The 20,506-nt window shown below is 39.8% G+C and overlaps 1 protein-coding gene across 10 annotated transcripts in view; it reads left to right on the plus strand.

Annotated features, from left to right (window-relative positions):
* The window catches only part of LYST (lysosomal trafficking regulator), a 200,313-nt gene that overhangs the window by 12,528 nt on the left and 167,279 nt on the right, over positions 1-20,506 (plus strand). For 5 of the 10 annotated variants that reach the window (XM_045039839.1, XM_045039831.1, XM_045039838.1 and 2 more), the window contains exon 1: positions 2,228-2,357. The gene's annotated coding sequence lies outside the window, so the exon portion shown is untranslated. Of the gene's footprint in view, positions 1-1,845; positions 1,995-2,227; positions 2,402-3,184; positions 9,331-20,506 lie in introns of those variants that run through there. The other 5 variants (XM_045039833.1, XM_045039836.1, XM_045039832.1 and 2 more) reach the window with 5 other exon arrangements.

Raw genomic sequence — 20,506 nt, forward strand, 5'->3', positions numbered from 1 at the left:
TTACAAAATATGTGTTCCTTAACTGTTTATGTTTTCAGTAAGGCTTTCGGTCAACAGTAAGCTATTAATAGTTAAGTTTTGGGGAAGCCAAAAGTTGTATGTGGATTTTCATCTACGCAGGGGTCAACACCCCCAACCCCTGCATTGTTCAAGGGTCAACTGTACGTTAACTGCATCTTTTAAAACCTTGATTTTACAATCTAATTTTAGAGTCAAATTATCTAGACTTCCCACTTACAAAGTTTTTCAACATGTGATACACATACATAAGTAAGGCTTCCTTCTATATATTTATTAATTTTTCTTTTATCTTCCTTCTATGAATGTACTTGATTACACATTTTTTGTGTTCATTTGAAATCTTTTGAACTAAGTTTATCTAATTATGTATGCTTAACATCTAGATTCTAAGATACTCTTTATTTTTAATTTTTTTAAGTTTATTTTTGAGAGAGACAGAGACAGCGTGAATAGGGGAGGATCAGAGTCAGAGAGAAAGGAGACAGAGAATCCCAATAACCTGGGGTTTGAACTCACAAAACCATAATATCATGACCAGAACTGAAACCACGAGTCAGATGCTTAACCCACTGAGCCATCCAGGCATCCTTAGGTTCTTACTTTTGAACAAAGTTAGTACACAGATACACAGAGAAAAGAGTAGACACAAATGACATTACCTTGTGCCTTTTACAAATAAATAATACTTTGAGGGCCAACTGGGTACCGTTGTAACACAAAGTGTTTCGTTCTGTTTGGCTTTAATAAAATCATGATCGCCTATTATCTTACATTCAAGAGAAACAGAAACTGGATTGTTACTTATTATTTCTATGACTTCTTTGTCCATTAAAAAAAAAAGAGGTGTTTTTAAGATGAGCGGGTAAAAGTAGATGTGAAAATAAGAGTGGGTTCACTGTTAGGTAAAACTGTGAAACAGGTCAAGTTTGGCTTCCTCTTCCTCTTTTAGTTCAGGGAAACTCACCAAAGTATCTCCAGCACCTAGCACGGTACCTAGCACATAGTAGGTGCTCATTATTTGTTAAATGAGTGGTGATTTCGCTAAGACGTATCTTTCACTAATTTGTTAGTGACTTCGTATGTTGTCCATCCTTGGAGTAGTTGCAGTCTAAAAGATTGCCAGAGGAAGTGGGCAACCTCTGCCCAAAGGTACGAACTGTTAAAGGTTGAACTTCAGTGGGGAGATCTTTTAAAGTGCAGAATTTTCCCCAAGAGCTACTTCCAACCACATCACTGATCAACTAGTTACTTCCCTAAGACATAACATCCTGAATATTTCCAGTTCTTGATTCCTGTGCAAAAATCACAGGAGTTGTTGATTCTAAAGCAATCACTGCCAATTTGTAGACTATTTGCTTGTAATTTGTATTATTAGGTAAGACTTGAAGCCGGTTCACCATCTTCCCCAGTACCTCTAACATTCCGCACAAAGGCTGTCACGGTGACTGGGTGGTGAGCAGGGATGTCCTCTAAAACGCCAAACTGCTGGCGGCAGCAGCCTACCAGCCATGTGCTGGCCCAGGCACTCAGTGATACAGCCAAAACATGCTGTGTTAACCCTACAGCTCCCACCTGCTGGAGGCACTGCTATTTTAAGGTATAGAATGTAGACAGTACGCACACACTACACAAATGTGTTTGAAGAGAGCTAAATTGAAAAATACACATTTGTGCTGAATTACTTCAACAGTGGCTTCGTTTTTTGAAAGAAGCGTACCGTTACCTTTGCAAAATGGCTTTTTCCAGGCCCTAAAGGAAGGCTAGGCTTCTTCTCGGGTAACCTTTCCTCCCTCTCTCAACCCCTTCCCATATTTCTTCTTGCAGCCCCCATCCTCTGAACCCACACAAGGAGGACAGAACGAGAGTCTCTGTTGAATGGAGGAAGCGGACGCTGCGCAAGTGCTAGACGCTTTTCAAACGATGGTCGCTCTCCCCTGGGTCTGACAAAGCCAGCCTCGCGACGCACCAGCAGGGTGAGAACGGAGGCAAACCTCCCCAGCCCTGGGAGAAACCCCCAAGCCCCACCCCCCCGTCCCTCCCGCCCTGAGGCTCGGCCCGCCCTCCTCCCTTCCCTATTGGCTCGGTGGCTCCACGCGTCACGCCTGCGACGCCGACGGTGCCCTACCAGCGAGGGGCGGGGCTCGGGGCGCGCCAGGAGGGGCAAGCGCGCACGCGCAGGAGAGCGGGTCTGGGTCCGGACGGGGGAAGGGAGGGGGTGGTGTTCCCGGTTTCCTGGGTTACCTGAGGGGGCGGGGGTGGAGAGTTCGCGGCGGCGGCAGTGGCAGCGGCGGCGGCGGCAGCGGCAGCGACAGCGACGACGACTCGGGATTCTCCCGGTGAGTGGAAGGGCGCCGCGGCGGCGGCTGCAGCCAGAGAGCAGGTAAAGGCGGCCGCTGGGCGCCGACGACGCCGGCAGAGGGCTTGGGGTCCCGGACACCATCCGTGGCCTGGAGGGAAGGCGGTTTGGGGTGGCGGCGGTCGCGGGGGTCTGGGGGTCGCCGCCACCCAGCTGAGGGCGCTGGGGACCCGGCCCCAAGCCCGTCCTCAGGCGTCCTATCTGGCTCCGGGTCTCCGAGATGTCTCCCCCCGCCCCCCGCGCCCGGGCAGCCTCTGACAGCAGCTGAGCGGCGGGCGGGAGCTCCTCCCGGCCCCCCTGGACCCTTGCAAGCTGCCACCCGCCACCAACTTTATTTCCCGGCGCACGGAGGGGCGGAGGTCGAGTAGGCTGGCGGCGATTTGCTGCTAGCTTGATTGTATTTATTGTCCTGTGCGGTGGCACTGCCTCCACCCCGACCGGGCCCAGACTGGCAGGTCGGGGACGGGAGTTGACAGTTTCCGCGCCACCACCCTTGCAGTCGCTCCTTGAGCTCCTGTCCCGCGGTCCTCACCCATCTGTCATCTCCCCCGTGTGCCTTGGTCTGCTGCTTTTCTTATGCCTGTGACACCCTTTGCCGGGGCGAGAGACTCTCCAGAGGATCCTCTGAGACATCTGCTGTCTGTCTCCGGCATCATTGGAGCCTTGGCTGAGATGCCTCTTGGTCTCTGGCAGGATTAAACTGTTCGGGAAATAACCCAGGAAGACCCCGGCACCACAGCGTGGAGGTCAACGAGTTGTTTAGTAGTGGCGGGGATAAGGCCAGAGGCTTTAAGAACCGTCCCTGTAGCCTTAATTCTTATCGTGCGAAACCAAACCAAACCAAACCAAACATTCCCTAGATGCTCAACGGACCATACACACCCAGTGACAGCACTTGGCAGTTGATGAGGTTTGTTTTAAGCAGATAGAAAATTTTAAGGGAGTTGCATCTTGTGTTGAGTACGTGGGTGTTAATAGGGACCAACGTTTCCTTGAACATTGAATTCAACCCGCATTTTTCCTAGGGTTTGTTTAACAAATTGATAGGACAAACTGAATTGGGCTTTCCTTCCTGATGATTCTTGGCTGATCTGCTGTTACTTTAAACTTCCACACCCAGAAACCTTATGCTAATAAAGATGTTGACAATGAGCTTTCATTTTATAGATGTAGTTATTAATACGGGGTATCTGTTTTAAAGAGCTTTACAAGTAGTCAGCAACTTTTTTTTTTTAATAACTCTTTGCTGTCCTTCATATTGTTACTGCCTAAAGATTGAGAATTTGGAGACAAGAATTAGGAGGAAATGAGTTACTATATAATTTAATTTACATGAAAGCAGTGTGTAAGCCATAAAATGATCTATAAATTTAGTATATATTTATTGAGCATGGACTGTGTGTTAGAGTTTTCTGAACACATAAATATCCCCTCCTTCATGGAGCTTACATTCTAGTGGTGGATCTCAGATAATAAATATGTGCTATGTCATTCGGTGTCAAGGACTAGAGAGAAAAAGCAGGGAAGAGGGAGAGATCAGGAACTGGAAAAGGGTTTTAACTAGGGGTAGTCAGGGAAGACTGCCTAGAGAACGTGGCGTCTGAGCCCAAGACCAGAAAGGAGACGGTAATCCGTACCCCTCTCTAGGGGAAGCATGTTCAAGTAGACGGAAAGGCACTTGCAAAAGCTTTGAGGCAGGCGTGTACTGGGCATGTTTGTGGACAGCTCAAAGTCAGATTTGGCTCTGGTGGAGTGAGCAAAGTAAGAGATCGTCTCTAGTAAGAGATGAAATCAGGTGAGTGGGAATGGGAAATCAGATTGGGTGAGGTCTTGTAGGCCTTTGCACGGGCTTGGTCTTACACTCTGAGTGAGAAAAGGACTCATCCCTCTGAATAAAGAAGAGATATAATGAGACTTTTACAAGAGTCACTCTGGTGGCTGGATGAAGAATAGACTTTGGATGAAGGAGAGGGTAGAAGCAGAGATATCGGCTCAGGGACTCCTGCCATAATTCAGGCCATGGATGATTATCATTTGGACCAGAGTAGAATCGGTAGAGTGGCTGATTTCTGGCTGAATTGAGGATAGACTCAACAGGAGACTTAAAGACAACTACAGTTTTTGTCCTAAGCGAGTGCAAAGATGCAGTAGACATGTACTGAGATGAGGTTTATGAGATGGGCAGTGGGTTAGGAGTTGGTTAGAAGACCACAAAATGAGACATCCAAGTAGAGATTATTGGTAGTAGATTCTGGTAACTTTGTGTTGAAGAGACTTTTCACATTATCTTGACTTTAACAGGGGTTTAGTATTTCACCCATGAACTGCCAACCTTTTTCAGACTCCTTTTCTTTTTAGCTCTTTTGGACCAACTTATTCATTCTTTTCACGAAATGTAGCTTTGTTTTTATTTGCTTGCACTCAGAGCATCTGTTTGTTAGTTTCATTTGTAGAGAAAGCCGTATAATCTAGAATTTCAGAGTACCTTTTTAGTTTGTTGCTGTGTTTAACTTGAACACCTCAAATGACTAAGCTTTTCCCAAATTATGTTTAGATGCCTGGCTTAAGTTCAAGAATTTTTTTAAGTCTCAGAAATCTTGTTATCAAACGTGGCTTCACTTGGCCATTTGTGATATTACAATGGAAATGACCTGTATTTTTAATACTTTATTAATAAGTCAGTAATATACAGGGATTATCCTAATTCTTTTGTTTCATTAAAGATGGCTTGAAATAAATGGGCCATCACATGTTAAATGGAGATCTTTTCATCAAATTATGCAATATTTGGAGCCATAGAATTTGGCCTGTAAAACTTGTATCAAAAATATATCAGGATTCTAGAGTTTAAGGTCTATACCTTCCCTTAAGAACCAGGCTACAAGTACATGACTGTTCGGGTTACCTTTCCCTTTTCTCTAAGTTGTAAGACTTAGACGTCTCTAAGACGTCTACTTCTTTTATTTGTATCATTCCTTCGAATAAAGTAATTTGGTACCCCCTCCTCCGAAAAAAGAACCCAGGCTATAAACTAATATATTTAAATGGATTTTCAATCTAAATATATTCTGAAAGTACATAAAAAGACATCATATTAATAACTAATTATAAACAGTCCATGGGAACACCATATGTTCTTTGATACTGCTTGCTTTTGCTATTGTTTCTCACCGGTATTTGTCTTTCTTTCTCTTAATTCTTCTGGCCTTGATTTATAGTAAGTGAGAGAGACCTGATACATTGTGAAACTTTGAATGGTTTTCAGGTCTAATTGTGGGGAAGAAAAAAAAAAAGAAAAATCTTTTTTAACAGTATGAAAAAGTAGTGCTTAAAGTATGATCATCTTAATTAATCAAGAAAGGAATCAAACGGTTTTCCTAAAGGCTCGTCATTGTTCCATTCAAATGTGATTCCTTGAAATTGAAACTCAAAATGTGTGAGGAAATAAGAGAACTTCTAGCCACTTTAAATGAGTGGAAGAAATGGATGAATGATAAGACTACTGTGCATACTTAGAAATGTTGATACAATTCATCTTTAAAAGGTAAAGAGGATAGAAGATTTTTGCCAGAAACCTGAAGAATCACATATTTCAAATTGAAAAATGAGGTAGGGGAAAGTGAAGCTTAGAAACTATACATTGAACATTTTGACACTAAATGATTCCTAGAAAAATTATAGACCAGATTGCCAAGCAGATGCTTTGTAATCTGATTAGAAAACACAGCACTGATTATTAAGACCCAGAGTTAGTTTTTTAAGAACAAGTCATATTAACCTCTTGCTCACTTTGTCAAAGATATGATAGTATTAAATAATCTTTTTAAGCACCTCACATCTTACAAATTGCGTTCCCATTTATTATTTTATTTAACTCTCACAACATCCCTGTCAAGTAGTGACAGATGAGGAGTCCTCAATGGTAGGAGCCCTGGGAAGACACAAAGGGGACGGATGTGGGAGATGTTAGAAAGGACTTGCCTAGATACGGAGTAAAAGAAAGGGAGGAATCAAAGTGGGCTTTGGGGATTCTAGACTGTCTGACTGGGTGGATGGTAACGCTGGTAATTGATCTTCATTTTGAAAATATAGGTGGTGGAACAGATTTGGAGATGTGAAATTCATCAGTTCACATCAGTTTGGTGAGACTAGTTGTTTTCTTTGTTGGAACAGAGTCAGGTATAATTAGAATTTTCAAAATATATAGGTCTGGAGCTCAGAAGAAAAGTCTAACCCAAATAAAAAAGGCTTCATTCATTCAGGAGACATATCCTTTCAAATACTTTTGGTAAGGAAGGGAGGACAGTGGGGAAGCTTGAGCTGGGAGATGGCATTGGGGAAGGTTTATTTTTCTTTAAAGATGAAAGAGCCAAGGAACTTTAGTGGACTGATAGAAAGAGTCCATTGAAGAGGAAAGAAAATTGAAGTCACAAAAAAATTGAAGTCACAAGAGAAAGAAGATAATCAGACATAACCTCAGCAGAAATGGAAGGGTTGGGAACAAGAGCACAGGTGAAAGGGCTACCCTGTAGAAGAGCAGTGATGTATCTTCCTAGTATTTAAAAAAAAAAAAAAAAGGAAATAGAGACTAGATACATAATATAATATAGCATCTCTTGTCTCTGTGGGAATCAGGTTATGTGCTGAAATTGAGGAGGAAGAGCATGGATTGGGGTATATTTCATGGGAAGAGTTACTGTTGTGATGGGAAAAGGGACTTGGCCAGGGACCACTAACCTAATTACTGAATAGTGATAAACACCCTTGAAATCACAAATGAGTAGAGCAGCCAATCAGAATGGTTAAGCAGTTTTCTCCAGCAGTTCTCCATAACAGTGCAGAAAATGTTTGGTTAGACTAAATCTGGATGGGGAGTGGAAGGGGGGTTGTGATGTAGAACCTGGAAGGGGGTGGTACAGAGTCAAGGAACTGAGGGTGCTAATGAAGTTGCTAATTGAAGAGCTGAACCATAGGTAGGTATCCTGCTTGATTGAAGAGGACAGCCAAGCCAAGATGGAGCTGATAAACGTGGAGAACAAAGAGGGTGAGGAATTTCAATGAGTAAGCTGTAGGATTAATGGAAGTAAAGGAGTACTAGAGATGGAAAAATAGGCATGTGATGTGAGGTCCTAACTTTAAGATTCTAGAGTCAGAACAGTTGCAAGTGATGATAAGGGTCAAAGTATGGCCAGTGATGATGGGTAGCCAAGATTAATAGTGCTTATGCAGCAATCATAATATTAATAAAACTACAATTTATCAAGTACTGCTGTATACTAGTCACTATACTAAATGCTTTGCATAGTTTATCATACTTATTTTTCACAACTATCCCTTGAGGCACATATTAGGGACTCTATTTTACAAATGAAGAAATGGGTGCTCGGTGAAGTAAAGTAACTTTCCCAAAGGTACACAACTAGGAAGTACCTGATTCTTTCTAGCCCCAAAGCCCTTATGCCCACTTAATACACTATGCTGTTCTTCTCCAAAGTAGGGGTCATTGAAGAAGAGGAAATCAAAGAGCTCTAAATCCTAGCATGTTGGGATTATTTTTTCTTATGGATAATGAAGCCCTCAGAAACAACAGATCTTGTGTGGAGAGGAAGACAGGACTTTTGTAACAAAGTTCTCAATAAATGGAGATGAAAGACTCAAAGTCAGCAGTTGACAACTTTAAATATAGCTATAATTTAGCCTTAGAAGTAGATAAGATGGGTAATAATGATGCACAAGTCACTTTGAGAACCAGATGATAACCAGAATAATACCGACTTGTCTTCCTGGCCTGGGATCTGGGTGTATATAGTGATTTATTAAGAGGAGGAGATTAAATGCTCCTCTTGTGTAAAAGTAGAGGATACAGGGACATTTCTTCACAACAGAACTAGGGTTCCTAAAGCTAGGGAGTGAAGTGTCCAGGGAGGAAGAAGCACTCATCTAGTTGCGTATGAAAAATCAGAAAGGATAGGTGGGCAGGTAGGGTCATCATATAATTTATTGACCAAATACGTGTTATTTTGAAAATGAAAAGAGTGTCATTAATAGTTACCCTGGGACGGCAGGCATAAACTAGGGCTGTCCTAGGCAAATCAAGATGGGTAGTCATATCTGTGATATGTAACAAGAGGAGCTATCATCTTGGAAAAGGGCTGTGGATGTTGAGAATGAACAAATTGAGCCCTAAGTTAGAGGGACATGAATGGGGCTTACTAGCCTGAGATTATTCTCTCCAGCCCTATAATACTGCCCGGACATGTTCTGGGTATGTCTTGTTCTAGAAGAGTCAGGAGATCTGAAGGAAGTTCTGGATTCATCTCTCTATGAAGGGTTGGAATCCATTAGCATATAGGTGGTACTAGAAACCTTAGAAGTGGATGAGATCATCAAAAGAAAACACAAAGAATGGGAAGTGAGGAAGAGGACAGGATCCAGAGGCTCCCCAACATGAAGGAGCTGGCAAAGAAGAATCCAGCTAAGGAGACTGAGGAGGAGTGGTCAGAAGGGTAGAAGGAAAACCAGAAGAGATTTGTCATCTCACAAATCCAGGAAGAAGAGAGATTTAAGAGTGGATGATTAATAGTCTCATTTGCTTTATGTTCCTCAGAGGTCAAAGAAGATAAGGACTGGAATGTGTCCATTGGGTTGGATTTGGCAATTAGAAGGTTATTGTTGATCTTGGCCCGAGTGGTTTTGGTAGAGAAGTGTGAGCACAAGTCAGACTGCAGTGCACAGAGAGGTGAGCTGAGGCGAGGCAGGAGGACTGCTTCAAGTATAGATTACCCTTGAGGAATCTTGAAAGACAAGGGTATCAACAGGATATATCCGGATACTTATATTTATATTTGTATTTGTACTTATATTTATTTATTTTAGACAGTGAAGAAGTCAGTGGAGACGAGGGGTTGAAAACTAGGAGAGAGCTGGATTTCCAACCAATGCGTCCTAGTAAGGTCAGTAATTTTGTTGTAATGAGAAGAGTGAAAGTAAGAGGAAGCTACGTTGTAAATCAAGTAAGACAAACTTTGTAATAACTACAATTTATCAGAACCTGGAATAGGTAGGAAGAAGAGAGAGAATTCCTAATTTGGTGAAATAGTGAAAAGTGGCATCTAGGTTGTGGACTAACTCTAGGATTCTGTTTTTTCTCTACAGTTTTTGGGGGGAGCGGGAAGCATGCGCATAAAGTTTATTCGTTCAGGATTCCTGATCCCAAAACACTAATGATTTTTATAATTTTCATCGATTAATTTTTATCAAGTTCTTGGACCAAAGTTTCTTTTGCTAGATACAACATTAACACATCTCGCAAACACTGTCAACGCAACATTTTAGAGCTTGAAAAGCAACAAGAGATAATCTCATTCCACCTTCTCATTTTATACACGGGGAATCAAAGATCTAGGGATGCTGGCACACAGATGGAGGCACCGAGCCTCAGTCTGACTCTTAGTCCAGAACTGTATCTCCTACAACCTGCTAGATTTTTATTCAGGCTACTTTCTTGTTGCTGAGGCATCTTCTCCCTCCATTCTTTGACTTGACAGATTGTAGAAGACTAACTTTTTAAATAAGTAAAATAGAGGTCTTAATATATGGATCTATTGTGATAGATGAACAAAATGCTTTTCACATCTTACTGGAAAATCACAACATGTTGTAATATTATTTTTATTATTTTATTATTTTATTATTTTTATTAAATTATTCCAAGCCCTTCTTGGAAAGTTGAACTTTGTTTTAAGATATCTCTTTTGCAAAGTCTCTTTTTAAGAAATCTCTTCTCTTTAAGAAGCCAAAAAGAATATAGACTTCCAGACCATAAAAATGTGGTTTCTAGGAATTTCTAGGAATTTCTAGGAATAGCTTATCCAATTTCCTGGCTATCATTCTTGACTATCTCTGGATATTTCAACTGTCTAAAATCATAACAGTAATATTTCTCTTTTATGGTACTTGAGAATATTAAGGTATATAAAACTATATTTAACGTAATATTATATATGTATATACATAATTTACATATATTGTATGTTATATATATTTGAGACAATTTTTGAAGTCATTTGATAAATACTGAGAAATATCAATGTTCTTTCCTCTTCCTTTCTGGTTTTTGTTTGTCTTTCTCTCTTTCCTTATTTTTGAAATATAATTAACATAGTGTTATGTTAGTTTCAGGCGTACAATAAAATGATTCAACAATTCTATATGTTACTCTAGTGTTCATCATGAGAAGTGCATGCGTAATCCTCATTACCTATTTCACCCAACCCCCCACCCACCCACCCACGTCTGGGAACCATCAGTTTGTTCTCTCTAGTTCAGTCTGTTTCTTGAGCCGCCTGAGTGGCTCAGTCAGTTAAGCGTCCGACTCTTGATTTCGGTTCAGGTCATGATTTCACAGTTCATGAGTTTGAGACACACTCTGGGCTCTGCAGTGACAGTGAGGAGACTGGTTGGTGTTCTTTGTCTGTCTCTCTCTCTCTGCCCCTCCCCCACTCACATTCTCATTCTCTCTCTCTCTCTCTCTCTCTCTCTAAAATAAACAAATAAACATTTAAAAAAAAAAGAGTCTGTTTCTTGGTTTGTCTCTTTCTCTTTTTCCCCCATTGCTCATTTGTTTTGTTTCTTAAATTCCACATATGAGTGAAATCATATGGTATTTGTTTTTCTCCGAGTTTTTTCACTTAGCATTATACTCTAGCTCCATCCTGTTGTTGCAAATGGCAAGATTCTGTTCTTTTTTATGGTTGAATAATATTCCATTGTATATGCATATCACATCTTGTTTATCCATTTATCTAATGATGAACCCCTGGGTTGTTTCCACATCTTGCCTCTTGTAAATAATACAGCAGTAAACATAGGGGTGCATGTATCTTTTTGATTAGTGTTTTCATTTTCTTTGGGTAAATACCTAGTAAAGGAATTACTGGATAATATGGTAGTTCTGTTTTTAATATGTTGAGGAACCTCCTTACTCTTTTCCATAGCAGCCATGCAAGTTTACATTCTCACCAGCAGTGCACAAGGATTCCTTTCTCTTTACATCCTCACCAACACTTGTCATTCCTTGCCATTTTGATTCTAGTAATTCTGACAGTTGTAAGATGATATTGTATTGTGGTTTTGATTTGCATCTTTTTTTTTTAAGTGTATTTATTTATTTTGAGAGAGAGAGAGAGAGAGAGACAGAGAGAGAGGTGGGGGCAGGGGGTGGGGAGAGTCAGAGAGAGGGAGACAGAGAATCCCAAGCAGGCTCTGCACTGCCAATGCAGAGCCCCATCGCAGGACTCGAACTCATGAAACCGCAAGATCGTGACCTGGGCAGAAGCCAAGAGCTGGACACTTAACTACCTGAGCCACACAGGTGCCCCAGATTTGCATTTTTCTGATGATTAACAATGTTGAGCATCTTTTCATGTGTCTGTTGGCTGTTTGTATGGCTTCTTTGGAAAAATGTGTATTCAGGCCCTCTAGCCATTTTTAATCAGATTATTTCTTTTTTGGTGTTGATTCATATACGTTCTTTATATATTTTAACTGTTAACCCCTTTTCAGATATATCATTGCAAGTATCTCTGCCATTTCTTTGGTTGCTTTTTTGTTTTTTGGATGGTTTCCCTCACTGGGCAGAAACTTTTTTTTTGGTGTAGTCCCCAGTAGTTTTAATTTTGCCCCTTTTTTTTTTTTCCTTAGGAGATATATCTAGAAAAATGTTTCTGTGACCAGTGTCAGAGACATTCCTGCCTGAGCTCTTTTCTGGGATTTTATGGTTTTAGGTATTATGGTTTCATTTAGGTCTTTAATCCATTTTGAACTTATTTCCACATATAGTATAAGAAACTCGTTTGGTAAGACTGTCTTTTTCCCATTGTATTTTCTTGCCTCTTTTGTCATAGATTAATTGACTGTGTAGGCATGGGTTTATTCTGGGCTCTCTATTCTCTTCTACTGATGTGTCTATTTTTGTGCCAGTACCATACTGTTTTGATTACTATAGCTTTGTAGTATATGCTGAAATGTGAGATTGTGATACCTCCAGCTATGTTCTTTCTCAAGATTGCTTTGCCTAACTAATTTAAAGGGATTCATGTACCCCTTTGTTGTACCCCCTATACTGGAATTAAAATTTTTAAAAACACTAAAAAAATAGATTGCTTTGGCTTTTCAGGGTATTTTGTGGTTCTATATAAATTTTAGTATTATTTGTTTTAGTTTTGTGAAAAATGTTGTTGGTTATTTTTTCTCTACTTTTTTTAAATGTTTATTTTTTAATTTTTTAAGTTTATTTATTTTGAGAGAGAGAGCGCAAACAGGGTAGAGGCAGAGAGAGAGGGGGGAGAGAGGATCCCAAGCAGGTTCTGCACCAGAGCCCGATGGTGGGGCTCAAACTCACGAACCACGAGAACATGACCCAAGCCAAAGGCGGATGCTTAACCAACTGAGCCACCCAGGTGCCCCTATTTATTTTTGAGAGAGAGGAAGAGCACAAGCTGGAGAGGGGGCAGAGAGAGAGAGACACACACACAGAATCTGAAGCAGGCTCCAGGCTCTGAGCTGTCAGCCCAGAGTCCGACGCAGGGTTCAAACCCATGAACTGTGAGATCGTGACCTAAGCCGAAGTCAGATGCTTAACCAACTAAGCCACCCAGGCGCCCCTATTTTTTCTCTACTTAAAAAAAAAATTTTTTTTAATGTTTATTTTTGAGAGAGAGAGATGGAGTTTAAGTGGGAGAGGGGCATAGAGAGAGGGAGATACAGAATCTGAAGCAGGCTCCAGGCTCTGAGCTGCCAGCACAGAGCACGACACGGGGCTCTAACCCATGAACAGCAAGATCATGACCTGAGCCAAAGTCGGACACTTAACCGATTGAGCCACCCAGGTGCTTCTGTTTTTTCTCTATTTTTACGCCTGCTTTTTTTTGGCATGGTTTAACCATGTCCAATCCCCAAGATAGTTGTTGGGATGGATTTGCTATTTTTTTAGGAATTTGTTCTTACGTTTAACTGTTTCAAAGTTAACTGTGTCTTTGCTTAGTGGAAATATATTTTAGTTAAATATATTTAAATTATCTGTGGTAGCATTTGGGTTTTGGCTGAGTGTGTTGTATTTAGTAATTTATTTATCATAAGTGAAATCAATTCTATATGCTCATTTGAGTATTATGAACTTTTAAAGAGCAATAATAGTATATTAATTTTTTCCTTTCTTCTTTCTCTTTGATCTTTAAGATTGCTCTGATCAAAATGTGATTTCGTACAATAGAATTTTAATTAGTTCTGTAGGTTTATTTGTCTGAGTTCCTTAGATGGAATAATAATAATTGTAATTGCATACATATTATTTCAACAGTGTAATTATTATACTGAGTTTGGATGGGTGTGAAATTAAAACAATGGTAAGAATGATTTCCTCTTTTATTATATTAATGTGGCTTATTTGAAAGGGCAACAAAACATTTATCTGTTCATAAAATCACTCATTGTGACTGCTTCTGGGCATTGATTCATTGAAGTATACAGTTCAGTGTATCCTGGTCGATGGTAAAGGGAGGTTTTACTGGTGTAACTTGCAGAACAGCTGTGTCTTTCTGTCAGCTTGCGTTTATACTACTTTTTAATATTTACTTGTCTAGACTTTACTGGATCTTAAATGCATTGTAACTTAGAGTTTATTAAAGATTAAAATCCTTTACTGTCTTCTGGATTTCCTCTTTAATAATGCTTCCAAAGATGGTAACTGTTCTTTAAGTTTTTTCTGTTAGCCTTATTTAAATATTTTGGAGAAAATTTCTTTTTTTCTTTTTTAAGTTTATTTATTTATTTTGAGAGACAGAGAGAACTTGGGGAGGGGCAGAGAGAGAATCTCAAGCAGGTTCCGTGTTGTTAGCACAGAGCCCGATGCAGGGCTCGACCTCATGAACTGCCAGATCATGACCTGAGCCGAAATCAAGAGTCAGGTGCTTAACTGACTGAGCCACCCAAGCACCCCCGGAGAATATTTCTGAAGTCATATGTTCCATACAACTGAAACATATTTATTTTCTCTACACTTTATTTTTAAAAATAGAATCCCAGTAATGTAGTTCTGATAAAACTTGATTATGCACAATTTAAGGAAACATTTAGAATGTGTAATTTTGATTTTAAATTAACTTTGATGCTTACTGTTACTATATTACTATTACTATATTTCTGTTTTCTGCATACTATACTGTCATGGAAGTTCACAGCCCAGAAGATAATTAGAAATCATCTGTTTTGTTTTTGTTTTTATTTATTTTATTTTTATTTATTTTGAGAGAGCATGTATGCTCATGTGTGTGCACATGAGCAGGGGAGGGGCAGAGAGAAAGGGACAGAGAGAATCCCAAGCAGGCTCTGTGCTGTCAGTGCAGAGCCTGATGTGAGGGCAGATCTCATGAACTGTGAGGTCATGATCTGAGCCGAGATCAAGAGATGGACACTTAACCAACTGAGCCACCCAGGTGCCCCTGTTTTTGTTTTAATATGTATGAAAAAATGGGGATCAGAAAGGTTAAACATTTGCCTAAGATTCTAAAGAGTGTTTGAGGCAAAACCAGAAAACCTGAAGTCTCTTGGTTTTTAGTGTAGTATTCTTTAGACTATACTGCCAACCTCTTGAACATTTTAATGCACTTTATGAAAGTAATCTCCTAACCAAAAGATGTCTGATATACTATAAAAAGTGATAGCATTTCGTTTTCAGTATGTAATTCATTTATAACTTCAACCCCTCTTCTTTACATGTGTCTACATGTTTACCACAGTGGTAGAAACTAAACTGTGATGATACTCAATGTAGTAGAAAAAAATATTAAGCACAGTTTGAAGTTGAAATGCATTTGCTTAATGTATACTCCTTTTTTATTTCTGTTCTCTGTCACTCTCAGTACCTTCTCTCCTACTATCTGTCTATCCATCTTCATGGATGGTTAGAGAGTGGCAGAGTAAGCAGCTGGCTCTCAACTTGATCTCACTGCTAATCTTTCTTGATGTGCCACGTTTTATAACAGTGAACACATTTGTCTGTAATTGACTGCCTCAACCAAATTGTTTTTAGAAGGGACGCTAATTTTCACTGTGTCTATAAGAATTATGAAGGAATAAGAGGAAACTATTGCCATGCACACCTACGTGGTGTCTTTACAGCTTCTGTATATCTGTGTTCAGTATTTCTGAAACAATTTGCAGAACCTTTTACCTTATACAAGACAAATATTAAAAACTGATGATTATGGTGCTGCTATATAAAATATTTTTATTATTTTCATTTCACATTTAGGATAAGATCCCAATCTGGGTTTTTATTGTTTCTTTAGGAGATATGGGAAACGTTATTTCTAAAATTGATTTTAAAGAACTTTTAAACTGTGTCCTCTGCATTATAATCTTTAAAATAGGAAGAATCAACATCCAAGATTTTATTGCTAAAGTTTTTTGTTTTTAATTTAAAAAATTTTTGGTAACTTTCTTACGTGTTTCTGTAGCACTTTCCTCAGTACCTTAAATGCCTGCTATCGAACAGAAAAAGGCTTTTGTAAATGTGGCTATTTATTTCTCAGAGTTTAAGTTGTGGGAAAATTTCCTAAAGGAATTTGAATGTTAAAATGTTTTCTATCAAAGCTAGTATCAAATGAATTGGTGTTTGTTTGTTGAGCTCTTACTATCTGTGGCACTGTATTAGGCAAAAAAAATTTTTTCTAAACAAATGAGACCTGATTTTCCTTCTTAAGGGGAGTATAATCTTGTTTGGAAAGAAACAATACAATACCGTTAACACAAGGCGGTGAGTCTTAAGAGGTATGTTGAAAGTAATGAACTGGAAATGAATAGGAATTTCTGCAGCAGCAACAACATGACAAGAAACATTAGTGAAATAGTGTTGAGACAATGAGCACCCTTAGGAGGAGTTATGGGGTGCTGGAACGTGTTCTGAGATGTGCCGAGAGATTAGAAAGGTTAGATGGTGGAGGGAATGACGTAGCACGATAATAAGGAGTTGGGAACTTATTCCCTAGGAATTGGAGTGTCATTTATTATTTTAGGAAACGTGAATGACATTTTTAGCAGTTGTAGAATTTGGATTGGATGGAAAGTAGACCAGGCAGAGTAACCAATTAAGAGGTTGTCAGTATTACAAGTGAGAGAGGGGATGAGGGCCTGTGGATGCTCCGGCATCCAGGCATTCAAGGTAATGATCATAATCACTAATAATTATTGATCTTCCTACAGTCTGCCCCTCCCCATGCAACGCGTCTTATGTGAGTTATCCCGTGTAATTTAAATATTCACAACAGGATACTCCTGAAACCAATACTACACTGTGTGTCAGCGACCTTGAATTTAAATTAATAAAAAATATTCACAGCAGGGGTGGCTGGGTGGCTCAGTTAGTTGAACATCTGACTCTTTATTTCAGCTCAGGTCATGATCTCACAGTTGTGAGCTCAAGCCCCGCCTTGGGCTCTGTGCTAAGTGTGGAGTCTTCTTGGGATTCTCCCTCTCCTTCTCCTCTACCCCTCTCCCATTTGCATGCACAAGCTTGAATGAATGAATGAATGAATGAATGAATGAATGAATGATTATTCGCAACAATTTTACATGCTCTTAGATAAGACTGAGACTTAGAGAGAGGAAGCCAAGTAAGCCAGGGTCATAGAGTTAGCAAGTAGCAGATGCAGAGGTAAACCAGCAAAGCTGTCAAACGGAAGAACTGACTGGGCCCCAGATGAAATGCTATTCTGGTTTCTCCCTGAGTAACTGGGTAGAGCCCATCAACTGAAATAGGAGTGAGGAAGGAAGAGCTGGTTTGTTGGAGGGAGGAGTTGATGTTTGCTTGGGAGAATAGAAATTTGTATGCAGAATCCAGAGAGTGCCTGAGTCTGTATCTTGCCTCTGACGCTTAGTAGCTGTGTGGCCTGAAGCAGTTGCTTAACCTCACAGTGCTTCAGTTTGTGACATGTGACAAGTGGGGAGAGAATTGTACTTACAACATCCTTATGAGGAATAAACCAGCTACTATAGTAGTGTGCTTACAGTAGTTCCTCATGTCTCGTAGTTGTTTTAGATGTTAGCTGTATCATCACCATCATTCTCATTATTCTATAAGAATCCAGAGATGTGATTTCAAGATGTATGAGCCATTTGGTGTAAAACTTGTAGCACATTCCTCCTAGGAGGCTGTGAAGCGGCAGGCGATGATTTACCCTGATGAGTCTTTGTAGTTCTTCTTATTGCCACCTCACTATAGCTACAGTGTCTCAATCTCCATTCTTTTATGGTGCTCAGGATCAAACCCAGGTTCTTCTGAGATATCTGGTTCCCCATTTGTTTGTTGTAGGGAAAATAAACTGCTTGTGGAAGGGCTTCACTTCGGTACATTTTGGTGTGGCTTCCTCTCAATTTACTTCAAACTTCTGCCTTGCTGTGTTGTACCCAGGCCAGCTTTGTCGAATGAGGGGTCATGATGACTTCTCTCTGGGCCAGTTACAGGTGTCCAGGCAGCCACGATGGAGAGTGTTAACCAAGACTTCATGGGCTTAGAGAGGGGGAGGGGAATAGGTGGGTGTTTGTCGACTCCTGAAATGTGAAAAAAAAAAAAAAATAGTATGTTCATTTTTCTGGGGTCACTGCTTAGATTTCCACCTGTTGCCCCCACACCACTGCCATTTTCATTTTATTGAGTTTTTTAAATCAGGCTAAGCAATTGTACATAAATTAAAATTATTTCAGCACGTTTTTGCATTCTATAATACAAATACATAAATGCATAATACAGAATAAAAGTAGGAACAGTACAACTGTTCTTCCCCCTCCCCCCCCCCCACATTTATTGGTTAAGGATTAGTGTAGTCCTATGTTTTTAATATGGAACATCCACATCAGAGCTGACTTCTGTGACTAATGCGTCTCGTACTTTGTAACTCCAGTTAGAGCTGAAGGTATTACTTCTTGTTAAAATGTGAATACTTCTTTCTAGGAGGAGCAGAGTTTTGTGGGGTTTTTTTTTTCCTCCAGTTCATTTACTTCTTGATGTAAAAGAGAAATGTGGAAACATATGCAAAAAGATAACATGAAGCTATAGAGTACCTTGAGAAGTTTGGGGTGGCAGGATATTTGACTGGTGGAAGGAAACAGCATAGGACACAGAGGCAGGATTACTGTCTAGTTGCATTTGCACTTAGTGCAACAACCAGAAGTTTGTGGAGAGGTTCTTGAAGCATGTTTCCAGGTGTGTAGATTGAAACCTAGCAGACTTGAGTAAAAGTTCCGGATAACATTCAGAGATAGTATTTAGTGTTAAGGAAACTTCTTTGCCCATTGTCTAATTTTTAATCGACCTGACAGAAGGAGAAAGGTCACGTCTTGGTTAATAAACTTGGTTATTTTCGTTCTACTCAATTAGCTCTAAACATACCATGTAACTCCCAAGACAGCTGTCATGGGACCTAACCATGGGACTGTGGACCTGTGAGCCTCAGTTTTTGTTAACTGTGGAATGTGGTTGGATAATATGATGTCTAAACTTTTCTGCCATTGTGAAAATGTATGATTCTAACATACTCATATTCATACCTTTATTTATGTCACTTATGAAATAGTATAGTGTTATCAAATTTTTCTCCTAAGGGCTTTTAGATTTAGTGATTTGTTACAAAGAATATGTGAGATCTTTGAGAAAGTCACTGATCAGTCTCTAGTCAATATATATTGAACTCTGGAGAGATGGGATTTAGCATGATTAATAGTCCATAACAACCAGCCTTTATTTCAAAAGTTTGCTTCAAATAGTGGCAAGTTCTGATTCAAAAGAATTCACTGAATATTTATTATTCTGTATAGTATTGTAGTCAATCCTTACAATAATCCTGTGATTGATAGCAGTCTCCTCCTTCTTGGTACATAATACATTTCTAAAAGTATTCTTTCTGGGGCGCCTGGGTGGCTCAGTTGGTTAAGCATCCGACTTCAGCTCAGGTCATGATCTCGTGGTTTGTGGGTTCGAGCCCCACATCGGGCTCTGTGCTGACAGTTCAGAACCTGGACCCTGCTTCAGACTCTGTGTCTCCCTCTCTCTCTGACCTCCTGTGCTCCTACTCTGTCTCTGTCTCTGTCTCTCTCTCTGAAAAATAAATAAACATTTTAAAAGAAATGTTTTAAGATATTCTTTCCAATGGCAATTTCCCTAATACTATTATAATTAGGAAATTTAGGCAAGCACTTAATATTATTTTAAAAATGAATTTACCAGGGGCGCCTGGGTGGCTCAGTCAGTTGAGCGTCTGACTTCGGCTCAGGTCATGATCTCACGGTTCGTGAGTTCGAGCCCCACGTCGGGCTCTGTGCTGACAGCTCCGAGCCTGGAGCCTGCTTCAGATTCTGTGTCCTCCTCTCTCTCCACCCCACCCCTGCTTGTGCTCTATCTCTCTCTGTCTTTCAAAAATGAATAAACATAAAAAATTTTTTTTAATAATAAAAAAATAAAGATGAATTTACCAGGATTTTGGCATTTGGTTAAAGTTAGGAATTGAGTCCTTCAAATGTTACCATTTCCCGAGGAAAATGTGTGATTTCTAATGAGGCTATAAGAATAAAGTTCATTATTATAAACTTTTTTCTTGTCTTTTTCCTCTTTTCCTTTTCTATAAAAGTCACAAGACAGGTACTCCCTACTTTTATTTTCAGTGCTTCCTTGGAAACTATATGCTCATAGAGTAGAACATCAGCATTTCCATACACAGTTCTGAGGACAGGTGGCGATGATCTTTTTCTTCCTGCAGATGGCACTCTCTGCTGTTCACCTAGCACTGAGCATTTAAAGAGCTGTAGCGTTTACCAAGAACGTTTCCTGATGTTATATAATCTTTGAAGATCCACACAGTAATTCTGTGGGACAGACATTTTATGGAAAAGGAAGCCAAACTTGACACAGCTCTGTGTTGCGGCTAGTACTTGCTAGATTCCCAATGTCCTGCCTTTATTTTCACCACTGTCACAATGCTGACTGTTTGACTATTCAGAACAGATTTAAAACTAGGGAAATATAATGAGTAAGCAGATTAGTAAGTATTTATTGAATAAGAAATAAATTTTGGTTGA

Source organism: Felis catus, chromosome D2 (assembly GCF_018350175.1).
Source record: "Felis catus isolate Fca126 chromosome D2, F.catus_Fca126_mat1.0, whole genome shotgun sequence".
Lineage (NCBI taxonomy): Eukaryota > Metazoa > Chordata > Mammalia > Carnivora > Felidae > Felis > Felis catus.